This window comes from Thermobia domestica, chromosome 10 (genome assembly GCF_964235325.1).
Source record: "Thermobia domestica chromosome 10, izTheDome1.hap1.1, whole genome shotgun sequence".
Lineage (NCBI taxonomy): Eukaryota > Metazoa > Arthropoda > Insecta > Zygentoma > Lepismatidae > Thermobia > Thermobia domestica.
Window position 1 is genome coordinate 15609404 of NC_137463.1, and position 16353 is coordinate 15625756.

Consider the following 16353-nt stretch of genomic DNA (forward strand, 5'->3'; position numbering starts at 1 on the left):
GTTATGTATAGGGGTCTATTCCCTATCATAAGACATAGGTACATTTGTGCACTCCTTTAAAAATTTGGGAGGGGTACTTTGGCCCACCCCTTAAATTTTAGAAATTGCTCATTTTACATATTTGGTATTATAGTACCGGACCCTAACATGTATTATGATAAATTTGAGTGGTTCACCTCGTTCCCTTTTAGGGGTACGAAATTGCCAAAATATAAACATAAGCAATACGTTGTACCACGTGTTTGGTTTTGACCTAAGTTATCCCCTTGGATGAGGTCCTATTACCTTATATGGTTATATGGTTATGTATATAGGTTCATTTCCTATCATAAGACATGGGTACATTTGTGCACTCCTTTTAAAATTTGTGACGGGTACCTTGGCCCACCCCTTAAATTTTAGAAATCGCTCATTTTATATATTTGGTATTATAGTACTGGACCCTAACATGTATTATGATAAATTTGGGTGGTTCACCTCGTTCCCTTTTAGGGGTACGAAATTGCCAAATTTTAGTACAACCACGTGTTTGTTTTGGCTCAATTTATCCCCTTGGATGAGGTCCTATTACCTTATATGATTATATGGTTATGTATATTGGTCCATTCCCTATTATAAGACATGGGTATATTGATGCACCCCGGGAGGGGTACCTTGGCCCACCTCTTTATTTTGGAAATTGTCCAATTTAAACATTTGGTATAATAGTATAAGACCCTAATATATATATATATATATATATATATATTACTATAAATTTGGGTGGTCCATCTCGTTCCCTTTCATGGGTACGAAATTGCCAAATTTTAGTACAACCACGTGTTTCGTTTTTGACCTAATTTATTCCCTTGGATGAGGTCCTATTACCTAATATGATTATATGGTCATGTATAGGGTCCATTTTCTATCATAAGACATAGGTAGATTGATACACACCGGAAGGGGTACCATAGCCAATCCCTTAAATTTTGGAAATTTTTCCAATTTAAGCATTCGCTATCATAGTACATGACCTCAATATGTATCATGATAAATTTGGGTGATCCACCTTGTTCCCTTTCATGAGTAAAAAAAAAATGCCAAAATATAAACATAAGCAATATGTTGTATCACGTGTTTGGTTTTTGGCCCAATTTATCCCGTTTGATGCGGTCTTATTACCGTATATGGTTATATGGTCATGTATATAGGTTCATTTCCTATCATAAGACATGAGTACATTGATGCACCCTTTAAAAATTTGGGAGGGGTATCTTGACTCGTCCACTCAGTTTTAGAAATTGTTTAATATAAGCATTTGGTATCTTCGTACAGGTCTTCAATATGTACCACTATAAATTTGGATGGTCCACATCGTTCCCTTTCATGGGTAAAGAACTACCAAAAATCAAATTTTGGAGGTTATTGACCCTTTGATAAGTATTTAGCACGTTATATGGTTTATTACCTTTATATGTTTATGTTCTCTTTTAAATTTGGGAATTATAAAATAACATAATTTGGTAAACGTTTTCTAGGACCCATTGGTGTTCCTCTTATGGCCAAATATTCAAAATTTAAAGGTTATTAACCGGCTTTATTATTAAATGAGTACATGATTTATTACTTTTTCATAAGACACAGGTGTATTTGTGTACCAATCTTAAATTTTGGGAGGGGTACATTTCTTATTGTCATATCAATAATTGGTAATTGTTCTTAAAATTGGATAGTATCTCATTCATTGGGTAAATCATTATGATCACGTGATCAGTTATTGACCTATGATGGGATTAGGAGTCCAGGACATTGGTACATTTAAACTTTGTAGGATAATTTGAGAATTGTCAAATGAAATTGAGTCATTGGTATTGATTATTACAGCCAAATATAAACGTAAGCAATACGATGTACCACGTGATTGACCTTGATGAGGTAGTGTACAGGGATACATAGCTAACCTTATTGAATCTTATGACTCATAGTCTTAAGGGAATACATGCTACAACACTAGCAAAGTTATTGTTGATGCAATTTGATTGGTTGATCACTATCTTTCGTGCAATCTGATTGGCTGATCACTATATTTCGTGCAATCTGATTGGTTGCTGATTTTCAAATCTTTGCTGCATTCAGTTTTAAGTTTTGTTTAACATTTAAAAAAGTTTTTGAAATTTTTGTTTGAAAATTTTTTTGTTTGAAAATTAATTTTTTGTTGCAAAATTTTGTTTGAAAATTTTTTGTTTAAAATTTTTCGTTTCCAAATTTTTTTTTTCGATTTTTTAAAATTTTTTTTGAATTTTTTTTTGTTTCAAAATTTTGTTTGAATTTTTCGTTTCCAAATTTTTTCGTTTCAAAAATTTTGTTTCAAAGTTTGGTTTAACATTTTTAAAAGTTTGTGCACTCATTAGTAAAGAACCGGAACTGTTTAGAACTAAAACCTCTGGCAACATTGTGGTGCAATAGTACACGTCAGAATATGGGGTTGTACTTGAAATGAAAAAACACAATTCATTGAAATGGATCATTTTATTACACTCCACATACATCCATACCAGATAGTGGTTCTGGATATTGTAGATACAATGTATTTTGAACTTCTTGCACTAGTTTGTCTTTAGCATATAATTTTAATTCCAATTGAAGTCTTTTAAGGTCTATTGCAATATCAATTGGTGGAAACTCAATGTCCATTTGATCACAAATAAACTGTGTATCAATACAGGTATGCACCCACGAACGATGTTGACAACCATCACAACATCTAGATACATGTTGTACAATATGCATAACACATTTTTCAAAATAGTACTTTTTCAGGAATATACTTGTTTTGTTGCACACTTCCACTGCATGTTTCACACACTGAAATACGCTGATGAATTTGTTCCATTCCGTTTGTGTTAGATACATCATGTTGCGAGGGACATGGAATGTACTCTTTTTACGTAACAACACCATCTTCTCTTCGAGGACTGTACGCAGCACCACTTCATGATTTGAGCCTAATGATTTGACTATGGTCACATTTAGCTCATCATGAAAATAATCGTTCATTTGGTCGATTCGTGAACATAATATTTGCCATTCTTCAAAGGTCAGTTGTACACCAAATTGTTCTGCTTTGCCCAATCGAATTACTGGTTCAAATGTTCTAGCACTGATACCAATCATCACATGTTTTGTTTGAAATATATTTATTGGATAATAGCTTGCGAAGATGAACTCTTTATCGTTAGAAGTACACATCTTTCCTCCTGAAAAGCACTTGCTCAAATGATTTCGTGGTATTTGCTGATTTCAGAGTTATTGCTGACGTTATTGGAAAGGAATGTGCTGACGTTTGAATTCATGATTTCATCACAGTTGCTGACGTCATGCTGACTAGCCAAATTCATACAACTATGTCTGACGTCAAAGGAATGTGCTGACGTTTGAATTCATGATTTCATCACAATTGCTGACGAATCTGGCTGTGTACTAAATTCAAATTGATGACTTCGACCCAAGAATCCTTTGTAACATAAAGATACAGATCCAGTATTTATGAAACGCAGCAGTTCTTCATGTTTTGATGCTTCCATGGGTAAATATCTTGCTGGTAAAATTATATTCTTATCATTTTCAAACTTCACTACGATTCTTAATCCAAACTTTGTAGAGATTTTTTGGCTAGCTAAGATTCTATAAGGTACATTCTGTTGTAAATCAGTAATCTTGGTATATGATTTCATCACATCACGTGTGTTTAGAAACTGCAGACAAGTAGCCATCATGATGTTATTATGAATACTACCTCGAACGATACTTATATATGATGCAAAACTGATGACGTTGCATTATCATGTTCTGACGTGTACTATTGCACCACAATGTTGCCAGAGGTTTTAGTTCTAAACAGTTCCGGTTCTTTACTAATGAGTGCACAAACTTTTAAAAATGTCAAACCAAACTTTGAAACAAAATTTTTGAAACGAAAAAATTTGGAAACGAAAAATCAAACAAAATTTTGAAACGAAAAAATTTTCAAACAAAATTTTGAAAGAAAATTCGAACATTTTTTAAACTTAAATTTCAAACAAAAAGTTTCTTAGTTTTGAAACGAAAAAAAATTAAACAAAAAATTTTGAAACAAAAATGTCAAAACAAAAAATTTCAAAATTTTGAAACAAAAATTTCAAAACAAAAAATTTCAAACCAAAGTTTCAAACAAAAAATTTTGAAACAAAAATTTCGAAACAAAAATTTTCAAACTAAAAATATCAAACGAAAAAATGTCAAACCAAAGTTTCAAACAAAAAAAATTTTCAAACAAAAATTTCAAAACCTTTTTTAAATGTTAAACAAAACTTAAAACTGAATGCAGCAAAGATTTGAAAATCAGCAACCAATCAGATTGCACGAAATATAGTGATCAGCCAATCAGATTGCACGAAAGATAGTGATCAACCAATCAAATTGCATCAACAATAACTTTGCTAGTGTTGTAGCATGTATTCCCTTAAGACTATGAGTCATAAGATTCAATAAGGTTAGCTATGTATCCCTGTACACTACCTCATCAAGGTCAATCACGTGGTACATCGTATTGCTTACGTTTATATTTGGCTGTAATAATCAATACCAATGACTCAATTTCATTTGACAATTCTCAAATTATCCTACAAAGTTTAAATGTACCAATGTCCTGGACTCCTAATCCCATCATAGGTCAATAACTGATCACGTGATCATAATGATTTACCCAATGAATGAGATACTATCCAATTTTAAGAACAATTACCAATTATTGATATGACAATAAGAAATGTACCCCTCCCAAAATTTAAGATTGGTACACAAATACACCTGTGTCTTATGAAAAAGTAATAAATCATGTACTCATTTAATAATAAAGCCGGTTAATAACCTTTAAATTTTGAATATTTGGCCATAAGAGGAACACCAATGGGTCCTAGAAAACGTTTACCAAATTATGTTATTTTATAATTCCCAAATTTAAAAGAGAACATAAACATATAAAGGTAATAAACCATATAACGTGCTAAATACTTATCAAAGGGTCAATAACCTCCAAAATTTGATTTTTGGTAGTTCTTTACCCATGAAAGGGAACGATGTGGACCATCCAAATTTATAGTGGTACATATTGAAGACCTGTACGAAGATACCAAATGCTTATATTAAACAATTTCTAAAACTGAGTGGACGAGTCAAGATACCCCTCCCAAATTTTTAAAGGGTGCATCAATGTACTCATGTCTTATGATAGGAAATGAACCTATATACATGACCATATAACCATATACGGTAATAAGACCGCATCAAACGGGATAAATTGGGCCAAAAACCAAACACGTGATACAACATATTGCTTATGTTTATATTTTGGCATTTTTTTTTACTCATGAAAGGGAACAAGGTGGATCACCCAAATTTATCATGATACATATTGAGGTCATGTACTATGATAGCGAATGCTTAAATTGGAAAAATTTCCAAAATTTAAGGGATTGGCTATGGTACCCCTTCCGGTGTGTATCAATCTACCTATGTCTTATGATAGAAAATGGACCCTATACATGACCATATAATCATATTAGGTAATAGGACCTCATCCAAGGGAATAAATTAGGTCAAAAACGAAACACGTGGTTGTACTAAAATTTGGCAATTTCGTACCCATGAAAGGGAACGAGATGGACCACCCAAATTTATAGTAATATATATATATATATATATATATATATATATATATATATATATATATATATATATATATATTAGGGTCTTATACTATTATACCAAATGTTTAAATTGGACAATTTCCAAAATAAAGAGGTGGGCCAAGGTACCCCTCCCGGGGTGCATCAATATACCCATGTCTTATAATAGGGAATGGACCAATATACATAACCATATAATCATATAAGGTAATAGGACCTCATCCAAGGGGATAAATTGAGCCAAAACAAACACGTGGTTGTACTAAAATTTGGCAATTTCGTACCCCTAAAAGGGAACGAGGTGAACCACCCAAATTTATCATAATACATGTTAGGGTCCAGTACTATAATACCAAATATATAAAATGAGCGATTTCTAAAATTTAAGGGGTGGGCCAAGGTACCCCTCCCAAATTTTTAAAGGAGTGCACAAATGTACCTATGTCTTATGATAGGGAATAGACCCCTATACATAACCATATAACCATATAAGGTAATAGAACCTCATCCAAGAGGATAAATTGGGCCAAAGACCAAACACGTGGTACAACGTATTGCTTACGTTTATATTTTGACAATTTTGTACCCCTAAAAGGGAAGGAGGTGGACCACCCAAATTTATCATAATACATGTTAGGGTCCGGTACTATAATACCAAATGTTTAAATTGGGCAATTTCCAAAATTTAAGGGGTGGGCCAAAGTACCCCTCCCGAGGTGCACAAATATACCCATATCTTATGAAAGGTAATGGACCCCTATACATGACCATATAACTATATAGGATAATAACACCTCATCAAAGGGGATAAAATCGACCAAAAACCAAACACGTGGTATAACGTATTGCTTACGTTTATATTTTGGCAACTTCGTACCCCTAAAAGGGAACGAGGTGGTCCACCCAAATTTATCATGATACATATTGAGATCCTGTACTATAATACCAAATGTTTAAATTTGACATTTTCCTAAATTTAAGGGGTGGGCCAAGGTACCCTTCCCAAAAGTTTAAAGGGGTGCACCAATGTACCCATGTCTTATGATAGATAATGGACCACTATACATGACCATATAACTATATAAGGTAATAGGACCTCATTCAAGGAGATAAATTAGGTCGAAAACCAAACACGTGGTACAACGTATTGCTTACCTTTATATTTTGGCAATTTTGTACTTCTAGAAGGAAACGAGGTGGACCGCCCAAATTTACCATAATACATTTTAGGGTCCTGTGCTATTATACCCAATGTTTAAATTGGTCAATTTCCAAAATTTAAGGGGTGGGCCAAGGTACCCCTCCCAAATTTTTCAAGGGGTGCATTAATGTACCCATATGTTATGAAAGGTAATGGACCCCTGTATACGCCCATATAACTATATAGGGTAATAACGCCTCATCAAAGGGGATAAATTAGGTCAAAAACCCCCGAAATTTGAATTTTTGGCAATTTTTTTACCCATGAAAGGGAACGACATGGACACCCAATACTGATAGAGGTACATACTAGGGTCCTAGGGTACCACACCAAATTTTTAGATTTTGCAATTTCCAAAATTTAAGGGAGGGTGGGTCCCTGCTTCAATCCTCAATCAAGTAAGTTCATGTTTTTCTCATGTTTTCGTCCTATCACTTCTCATCATCATCGTTTTGCGGAGACGTTAAATTCAACATTTCCTGAAACTAGCACCAAGAATCGAACTCGGGACGATTGCAACACATGTACGGTATCCATGTTCACCCTAAAGCGGAACAAAATGACCCCTAAAAGGGAACGAGGTGGACCACCCAAATTTATAGTAATATATATTAGGGTCCAGTACTATTATACCAAATGTTTAAATTGGACAATTTCTAAAACTTAAGGGGTGGGCCAAGGTACCATTCCCAAAAAAAAATCAAGGGGTGCACAAATGTACCTATGTCTTATGATAGGGAATAAACCCCTATACATGACCATATAATCATATAAGGTAATAGGTCCTCATCCAAGAGGATAAATTGGATCAAAAAACCAAACACGTGGTACAACATATTGCTTATGTTTATATTTTGGCAATTTTATACCCTAAAAGGGAACGAAGTGAACCACCCAAATTTATCATGATATATATTAGAGTCCAGTAGTTTATGCTTAAACTGGAAAATTTCCAAAATTTAAAAGATTGGCCATGGTACTCCTCCCAAATTTTTAAAGGGGTGTACAAATGTACCTATGTCTTATAATAGGAAATGGACATCTGTATACGTCCATATAACTATATAAGGTAATAGGATCTCATCCAAGGTGATAAAATGAGCCAAAATACCAAATACGTGGTTGTAGTAAAATTTGGTAATTTTGTGCCCCTAAAAGGGATATCATAATATATATTAGGGTCCTATACTATTATACCAAATGTTTCAATTGGGCAATTTCCAAACTTGAAGGGGGTGGGCCAAAGTACTCCACCCAAATTTAAAGGGGTGCACAAATATACCCATATCTTATGAAAGGTAATGAACCCCTGTATATCTCCATATAACTATATAAGGTAATAGGACCTCATCCAAGAGGATAAATTGGGCCAAAAGACCAAACACGTGGTTGTACTAAAATTTGACAATTTTGTACCCCTAAAAGGGAACGAGGTGGACAATCCAAATTTATCATAATACATATTAGGGTCCTGTACTATAATACCAAATGTTTAAATTGGGCAATTTCCAAAATTAAAGGGGTGGGCCAAGGTACCCCTCCCGGGGTGCACAAATGTACCTATGTCTTATGATAGGTAATGGACTCCTATACATAACCATACAACCATATAAGGTAATAGGACCTCATCCAAGGGAATAAATTAGGTCAAAAACGAAACACGTGGTTGTACTAAAAATTTGGCAATTTCGTACCCATGAAAGGGAACGAGGTGGACCACCCAAATTTATAGTAATATAAATTAGGTCAAAAACGAAACACGTGGTTGTACTAAAAATTTGGCAATTTCGTACCCATGAAAGGGAACGAGGTGGACCACCCAAATTTATAGTAATATATATTAGGGTACTATACTATTATACCAAATGTGTAAAATGGGCAATTTCTAAAAATGAAGGGGTGGGCCAAGGTACCCCTCCCAAATTTTTAAAGGGGTGCACAAATGTACCTATATCTTATGATAGGAAATAGATCCCTATACATAACCATATAACTATATAAGGTAATAGGACCTCATCAAAAGGTATAAAATGGGCCAAAAGAACAAACACGTGGTACAACGTATTGCTTACGTTTATATTTTGGCAATTTTGTACCCCTAAAACGGAATGAGGTGGACCACCCAAATTTATCATAATACATGTTACGGTCCAGTACTATAATACCAAATGTTTAAATTGGGCAATTTCTAAAATTTAAGGTGGTGGGCCAAGGTACCCCTCCCAAATTTTTAAAGGGGTGCACAAATATACACATATCTTATGAAAGGGAATGGACCCCTATACATGACCATATAACTATATAAGATAATAACACCTCATCAAAGGGGATAAAATCGACCAAAAACCAAACACGTGGTATAACGTATTGCTTACGTTTATATTTTTGGCAATTTTGTACCCCTAAAAGGGAACGAGGTGGACCATCCAAATTTATCATAATACATATTAGGGTCCTATACTATAATACTCAATGTTTAAATTGGTCAATTTCCAAAATTTAAGGGGTGGGCCAAAGTACCCCTCCCAAATTTTTCAAGGAGTGCATTAATATACCCATGTCTTATGAAAGGTAATGGACCCCTGTATACGCCCATATAATTATATACGGTAATAATACCTCATCAAAGGGGATAAATAATTTCAAAAACCCCCGAAATTTGAATTTTTGGCAATTTTTTACCCATGAAAGGGAACGACATAGACACCCAATACTGATAGAGGTACATACTATGGTCCTAGGCTACCATACCAAATTTTTAGATATTGCAATTTCCAAAATTTAAGGGGGGTGGTTCTATGTACCCCTGCCAAAATTTAGAGGGTGGGCCAAGGTACCCCTGCCAAAATTTAGAGGGGGTGGTCCTATGTATCCCTAGGTCATTGACCCCGGGCCAGGTCATTGACCTTTGACCTATGACGTCACAAAAATGTTTGCTGACTCAGCTGGACATACGCCGGGGCCTACTACTATGGGCGACCTGACAGACTTCCAAACAGGCATGATCGTTGGTGCCCGTCCGGTTGGAGCTTCAGTGGCAACAGTGGCGAACATTGTGGGGGTACCAAAAGGCACTGTGTCCAATGTCACGAGGGCATACACAATTCATGGGCAAACGACGTCTGCAAAGCACAACAGGGGTCGAAGGACAATCCTGTCAGAGAGGGACCGGAGGCATTAAAACGGATTGTAGCAGCTACAAAGAAGAGCACTGAAATGAAAATTACGTCTGAACTCAATTCCGGCCTAGAGAACCCGGATTCATCGAAATCAGTGCGACGGGAACTGCATTAAATGAAAATTCATGGCAGGACCGCTAGTCACAGCAGTAAAGAGGCGTATCCAGTGGTGCAAGGACCACAAGGCGTGGACTCATGGGCAGTGGAAACACGTAATGTGGTCCGATGAATCGACCTTCACATTGTTTTCAACAACCGGTCGTGTTTACATATGAAGAACAACGTCGCAGACCTATGATACAGACTGTCTGCTCCCAACTGTAAAGCATGGGGGTGGTTCTGTTACAGGATGGGTAGTAATATCGTGGTTTTCCGCAGGTCCCATCATAGCCCGGCATGGAATGATGAATGCTAAGGCGTATGAGGCTATTTTGGAGGACCAGATTCTACCCATGGCCTAAATATTGTTCCCTGGTGGTGATGGCATCTACCAAGATGATTTGGCACCCTATCACGCTGAAAAACCGTGAAATCATGGTTTGAGGAGCATGACCAGGAGCTATCACACTCTCCTGGGTTCAATCATCAGATCTGAACATCATTGAGCCATTGTGGTCTGAGTTAGAAAGGCGTGTTCGGTCTCATTACTCTCCACCAGCAACTCTTAAGGAACTGGAGCATGTTTTGGAGGAACAATGGTACAAAATTCCACACACCACGATTCAGGAGCTGCATACGTCCATTCCACGTCGGATCCAAGCTGTTTTGGACGCAAAAGGAGGCCTCATACCATACTAGGTATGATTTTCACACTTTTGCAAACAGTTTAAATTTTTTATCCAACCCATATATATATATATATATATATATATATATATATATATATATATATATATATATATATATATATATATATATAGTACATAAATATATAGCAAAAGACACTGAAATATGTAATATTGTTGAAATATTTGATAGTATATATTTCATTTTGGGGCACCAGAAATTTATAGAATTACAAGCTCATTTGCCCAGCGCTACCAGCACATTTATCCCAATCTTCTATTACATAGAAAAAAAATAATTTGTATCACCTATGGCTTCGACACTTCGGTAGTATCGGTCATTTTCGATTATTTTAACATGTCATCTTCTCCCGTATATTGTATGTAATAGGGTTGATTAAAAACTCTCCAGGTGTCCTAAGCTAGAACATAAAAACATACACACACGCTCCACACATTCATATATACACATAAATCACACACACATCCATATTATCGCAACCACTCTCTACTCTTTCCTGGCAACACTTACTCCCTCCCTCAACAGCCAAGTGGCAGATCGCTGCCTATATGTGAATAGTTCCATTGCTTATAATGTCCCACTTGGCTATACGTGGCAATCTGCCGCGCCGCTTTCTAGCAGGGAGAGGGGGCTGCTTTCCCTCGTCGCGTAAATTTGCGGCGAGCGCCTCGCATATATGAAGAGCTCCTAAATAAGTATTGACATTACTGGACAAAATTCTCATTCAAAAAAGGAAGTCGAAATTCCTGTTTTAGAAAATAAAACTTAGCCGACTAAGGGTTTCAATTTTTCACGAACTGCACGCCGATCTTGTCGCGAGGAATGGTTTCATAAATTCCCTGGTTACATTAAGATAGTCAGATATTATGTTTTGTGTTTTGATTGTATAAGGCATATCATTTGAGGGTAAAATGGTGATGCAAGGAACTGAATTGACTTTTCTCGCCATAAGGTTCAAGAACTGGATAAAGGTCGCAGACAAATTCAGAGCACATTAGAAAAGTGGACTCCGTTGTCCGAATAATGTCCGTGTGGGCATTTACAACACAGTTAAAGATATGTATATAAAATAGTAAAAATTGTAGTTACCAACAGACATTTTTTGTAAGTAGTATAATTTTAACTATTTTAAATGTTTTTAACTGTGATTTAATTGGCTGAAAATGTTTGCACCATACCAGAATCCAGAACAAAACTGGCACTGGATTTATTCATCTTAAAGATATAAACCAAGATGCTTCTCGTAGATGGAAATTTTACCCTCATGAAATTCTTTATAGCTGCATTATATTACTATTACTATTATTATTATTATTATTATTATTATTATTATTATTATTATTATTATTATTATTATTATTATTATTATTATTATTATTATTATCCAACCATGTTACATTACAAACATATATTCGTATTATCTTACCTATGTCACATTCCCGCGTCTATTTCGAAGACAGTAGTTCAAAACCAGTTTGCCCCCAGCTGAAAAGTACTTCTGACGCCACTGTATTTAGACCTTCTTAAGTGATCTAAGCTTACGGTCACTCTGGCCTATGTACTTTGTTAAATGATGTTTGAGAGTAGAGTTTGAGAAACTGTTGAAAAGCAGTCTGATAACAGTTGAAGGAGAAAAAATTGTCTTTGTTTATGATGAAGCTCATCTAGTTCTTCTCACATGCAAGAAACATGTCGAGTAACTATAATTTAATTTACACTTATTAATTTCGAATATATAGAATAGGAAATAGTTACTTAAACGAGTTTTCTCTTTCTTTTCTTTTTTTTTTTTTCGGCTGCTTGCTTTCGGTTTCTGATAGAGATTCAAACGGAAACTGTAATGAAAATAACGTCGATAGTGAAAGGAATTTCAGAGGATCAAAGATCACTATTGCCAACTCTTATTCACAAAATGTCGCTAAATTCATCTCTGAAAGTCGCTAGAATAGGTGTTTCGAATTTTAAAGTAAACTATAAATGGACGTAGGGCTGCATCTATTGCTGTATAGTATCATGATGACTACCATCTCGAAGTCCACCATCTTGGAGTCAGGTCTATATTTTTTTAAATAGGATTAATAGGATGAGAGTCATATGAATATCGTTTTGGGGTAACTTTTCACCACAAACACAGAGTTGACGTATTTCCAACTTATCTCTAATCATTTAATAACTATTACCTTACTAGTATATGTTTATTATATAACCATATGGTCTAGCTCATCGAATATTAATGAAGAAATTTTTAACGTTTAAATAAACCTCGTATAAAAGCACTCTTAAGAATTTTTCTGTCAGCAAACAGATGAATATGCATATGTGTGTGTGCGTCGTGTCTGCGACAGAAATCTTGGTGATCCTCTCGTCTCTCCAAATAAGGTGCTAAAATTCAGCACAGGGAGCAAACTTCGTCTCCAAAAAATTCCTGCCTATGGGTTGTCATAGTTATTTTTAGCTTTGACACCACCAGGCTGCATTGTGAGCCTGTCCCCTGCGTAGAAACACGAGGAGGCGGAGAGAAAAATTAAGTTAGTCTGACAATTGTTTCTGGTGTGTTAACAGCATATAAACAGCAGTGCCTACAAAATAATATTTTGCTTCAGCTAAGCACAATTGTACAAAGAGTACGAAGTCAAAACTAAGCCTAAAATGCTGTTCACGTACGTCTGCATAATTCAGAATAATATAAAATATCATTAGTGCAACTCTCAAAAGCTAAATCTAAAGGAGTAGCAGCGCAGTGAAGAAATTTCAAGACCACCCAAAAGAAGATAAACGGAAAGTGAGGGACTTCACCCCCAACCTTAAGGACATCCCCCTGGAACCACCAAAAATAATTTTCCTTCAGCATCAACGTGAGTGAAAAGTGACAGTGCGAAATTACAAAACTAACGATGTAGTGAAGTTCAACCGGTGACCCGCGACTACCGCGCCTTCCACGATTGTAATAAGAATAATTGGGCCAAGTGTTAAAGTTTACCATATTCAATTATTTGAATTAAAGTGCCAAAATGCAATGTAACATGTGTTTGTGTAGTTTCAGTGTTGTGTATTAAAGTGAAAGTGAAATCTTCCATACCCTTTATCAAGAGAATTATCATGGTATAAATTTATATTTTCTAGTTTGAGATAATCTAATTTATTTTTTTTTCAGCATAAATAACTAATGCCTATGCAACATAATAATTTTCACAATATTAAATTGCATCGGCATTGAATGCATTTTCCAGAATGTTCTGACCCGAACTCTGAGACTTGTTGTCCAGTGGCTATATGGTCGGCTTTGGCAAAAGAGTCAAACTGTTATTAAAGTCTAAAGCAGACGTCCAAAACATAGAGGATCGAATCCCGGATTGTTGTAAATGCCTAAGCCCTCCTAGGGAACTGCAGGACACGAACACTGATACAGTAATATATGGCTATTCCCTCACAGGGACTTCAAGCCGGTATATTAATAAATGGCTTATTCCGAACAGGGGTGTACAAGGATCGAACCCTGTTACAGTAATATGTGTCTTCCCGAACAGAGATGTACAAGAATCGAACTATGATACAGTAATAATTAGCTTACAATTGTATACTATAAATGCATTGGAAACATGAGGTCGCTTGTGATACCATTTAATATTATACAATTAAAGTAATATTTTTCTCATGGCTTACTTCGGTCTGATATGGGACTTTAAAAAACCGGAAATCGAAACGTAAGGACTATAAAAGGAACTAGAAGATATTGGTAAAGATTTAAAACTTTCGTTATTGGTAAAAATTCACCCCATGTCACAAACATAATCTCTCTCAACATTTTATCCTGATGAAAAAAGTCTTAATCCTATTGTTGGCAAGCATCTTTTCTCTTCGTTAATAAGTCATAGATTAAAGAGATTATCAAGGAATTCTGGGAAGATGGCCAACGACTAACTGAGTATTTAATTCATCTTTCATGCAAGTTTCCTACTATAAAATATTCTAATTTTAGATCTTTTGTTTTAATACAAATTTTGACAGTATGCTTTTCAAGTAAAACAAATTGGCGTCAATCTCAAGTTTCTTTTCGTAACGATTCAAGTGTTTAAACATTCTAATTTGACACAGGGGATGTCGAACTTACGTTCGTGCCATTTTGGTTGCAGTTTGTACTGTAACTCTTGAAAACTTTTTCCTACAATTTGGTACAATTGACTTTGTTGAAATTTTAAAACATTGACTGTCGACATCTATTTATATCCACGACGGGTGTTTATAGAATTGAGTAGAAGTTATCAACGACTTAATCTTTACAAAAAATAATAATAATAATAATCAAATTTCGTTGTATAAGTGTAGCTGCTACCGTACATATTTTTGCAGCAACTTTCTAATTATCATTATATCTTTCCTATTATTAATTTTGAACATTTTCTTTAGTTTTCGCTTTCAGTAATTTAACTTGTTCTTACTTTCATAATTTTAAAGAAAAATTCAAACACGGTCTGGACTTGTAGAAAACACAGAATTAAATTTTGTCTGATAAATGTACAAAAATTGTTTGTACTAGGGCTGTCCAAAAAGTAACAGACGTTTTGAAATGAAAAGTAACAAAATGAACAAACCAAATTGTATTATATACATTTGAAAGGTACAGTCTTAAGATATTTTTCCACATAGTCGCCATGCAAATTAAGATACTTATACTGTGGCACAAGTTTTTCACTACCGTCGCGGTAGAAATCTACCGTTTGCGATTTCAACCACTGGCTGACACCGGGATTCAGTTCGGCGTCAGTATCAAAGCGTTGTGCAGCGAGCCATGTCTATATCGCTGGGAAGAGGTGGTAGTTGCTCGGCGCCAAATCCGGGGTGTATGGTGGGTGATCGAACAGCTCCCATCCAAAACCATCCAAGATCTTTCGGGTACGCTTGGACGTGCGTTATCATGAAAAAAACTCCTTCGCGCTAAGCTTTCTCCGATGCACACAGTTGGCGATCAATTTCAATTGGCTTGTGGCTTTTTTGCCAACGAAAACTTAATCGCAGAACACACCTCACAACAGGCGGGATTTTCTATTGCTTCGCGCATTGTATCACGTCACAGAAAGCACAGAAAGAGCATGACAGTCCTCACGCTACCACAGCAGGATGCGTACTGAGTGTGACAATGTTCTGACACCAAGATGGCGGCTCTAGCATTGCCCACTGCCGCGATAGACCAAAACGACTGGCACTTTCTGGACAGCCCTCGTATTTTTATAATCCTAGTAACTTTTATATTAATGATATGTATTATGTTATTACTGTTATTATTTATTATTATTATAATTCTAGATCATTGGTAGATCATCTAATTTAACCTGTAAAATCGATCATGTCGACGATTATTTGCAATATGATTTTAAAAAAAATAACCTAAGCTAAGGACATGTAAATAGGATTGAAGAATAACTCTGTGAAATTAAAGTCTATGAATTTGAAATCTTCATTC

General features: G+C 35.4%; 1 protein-coding gene across 1 annotated transcript in view; it reads left to right on the forward strand.

Moving 5' to 3' along the window:
• The window catches only part of LOC145662312 (catalase-like), a 102476-nt gene that overhangs the window by 51403 nt on the left and 34720 nt on the right, over positions 1 to 16353 (forward strand). The window lies entirely within an intron of this gene.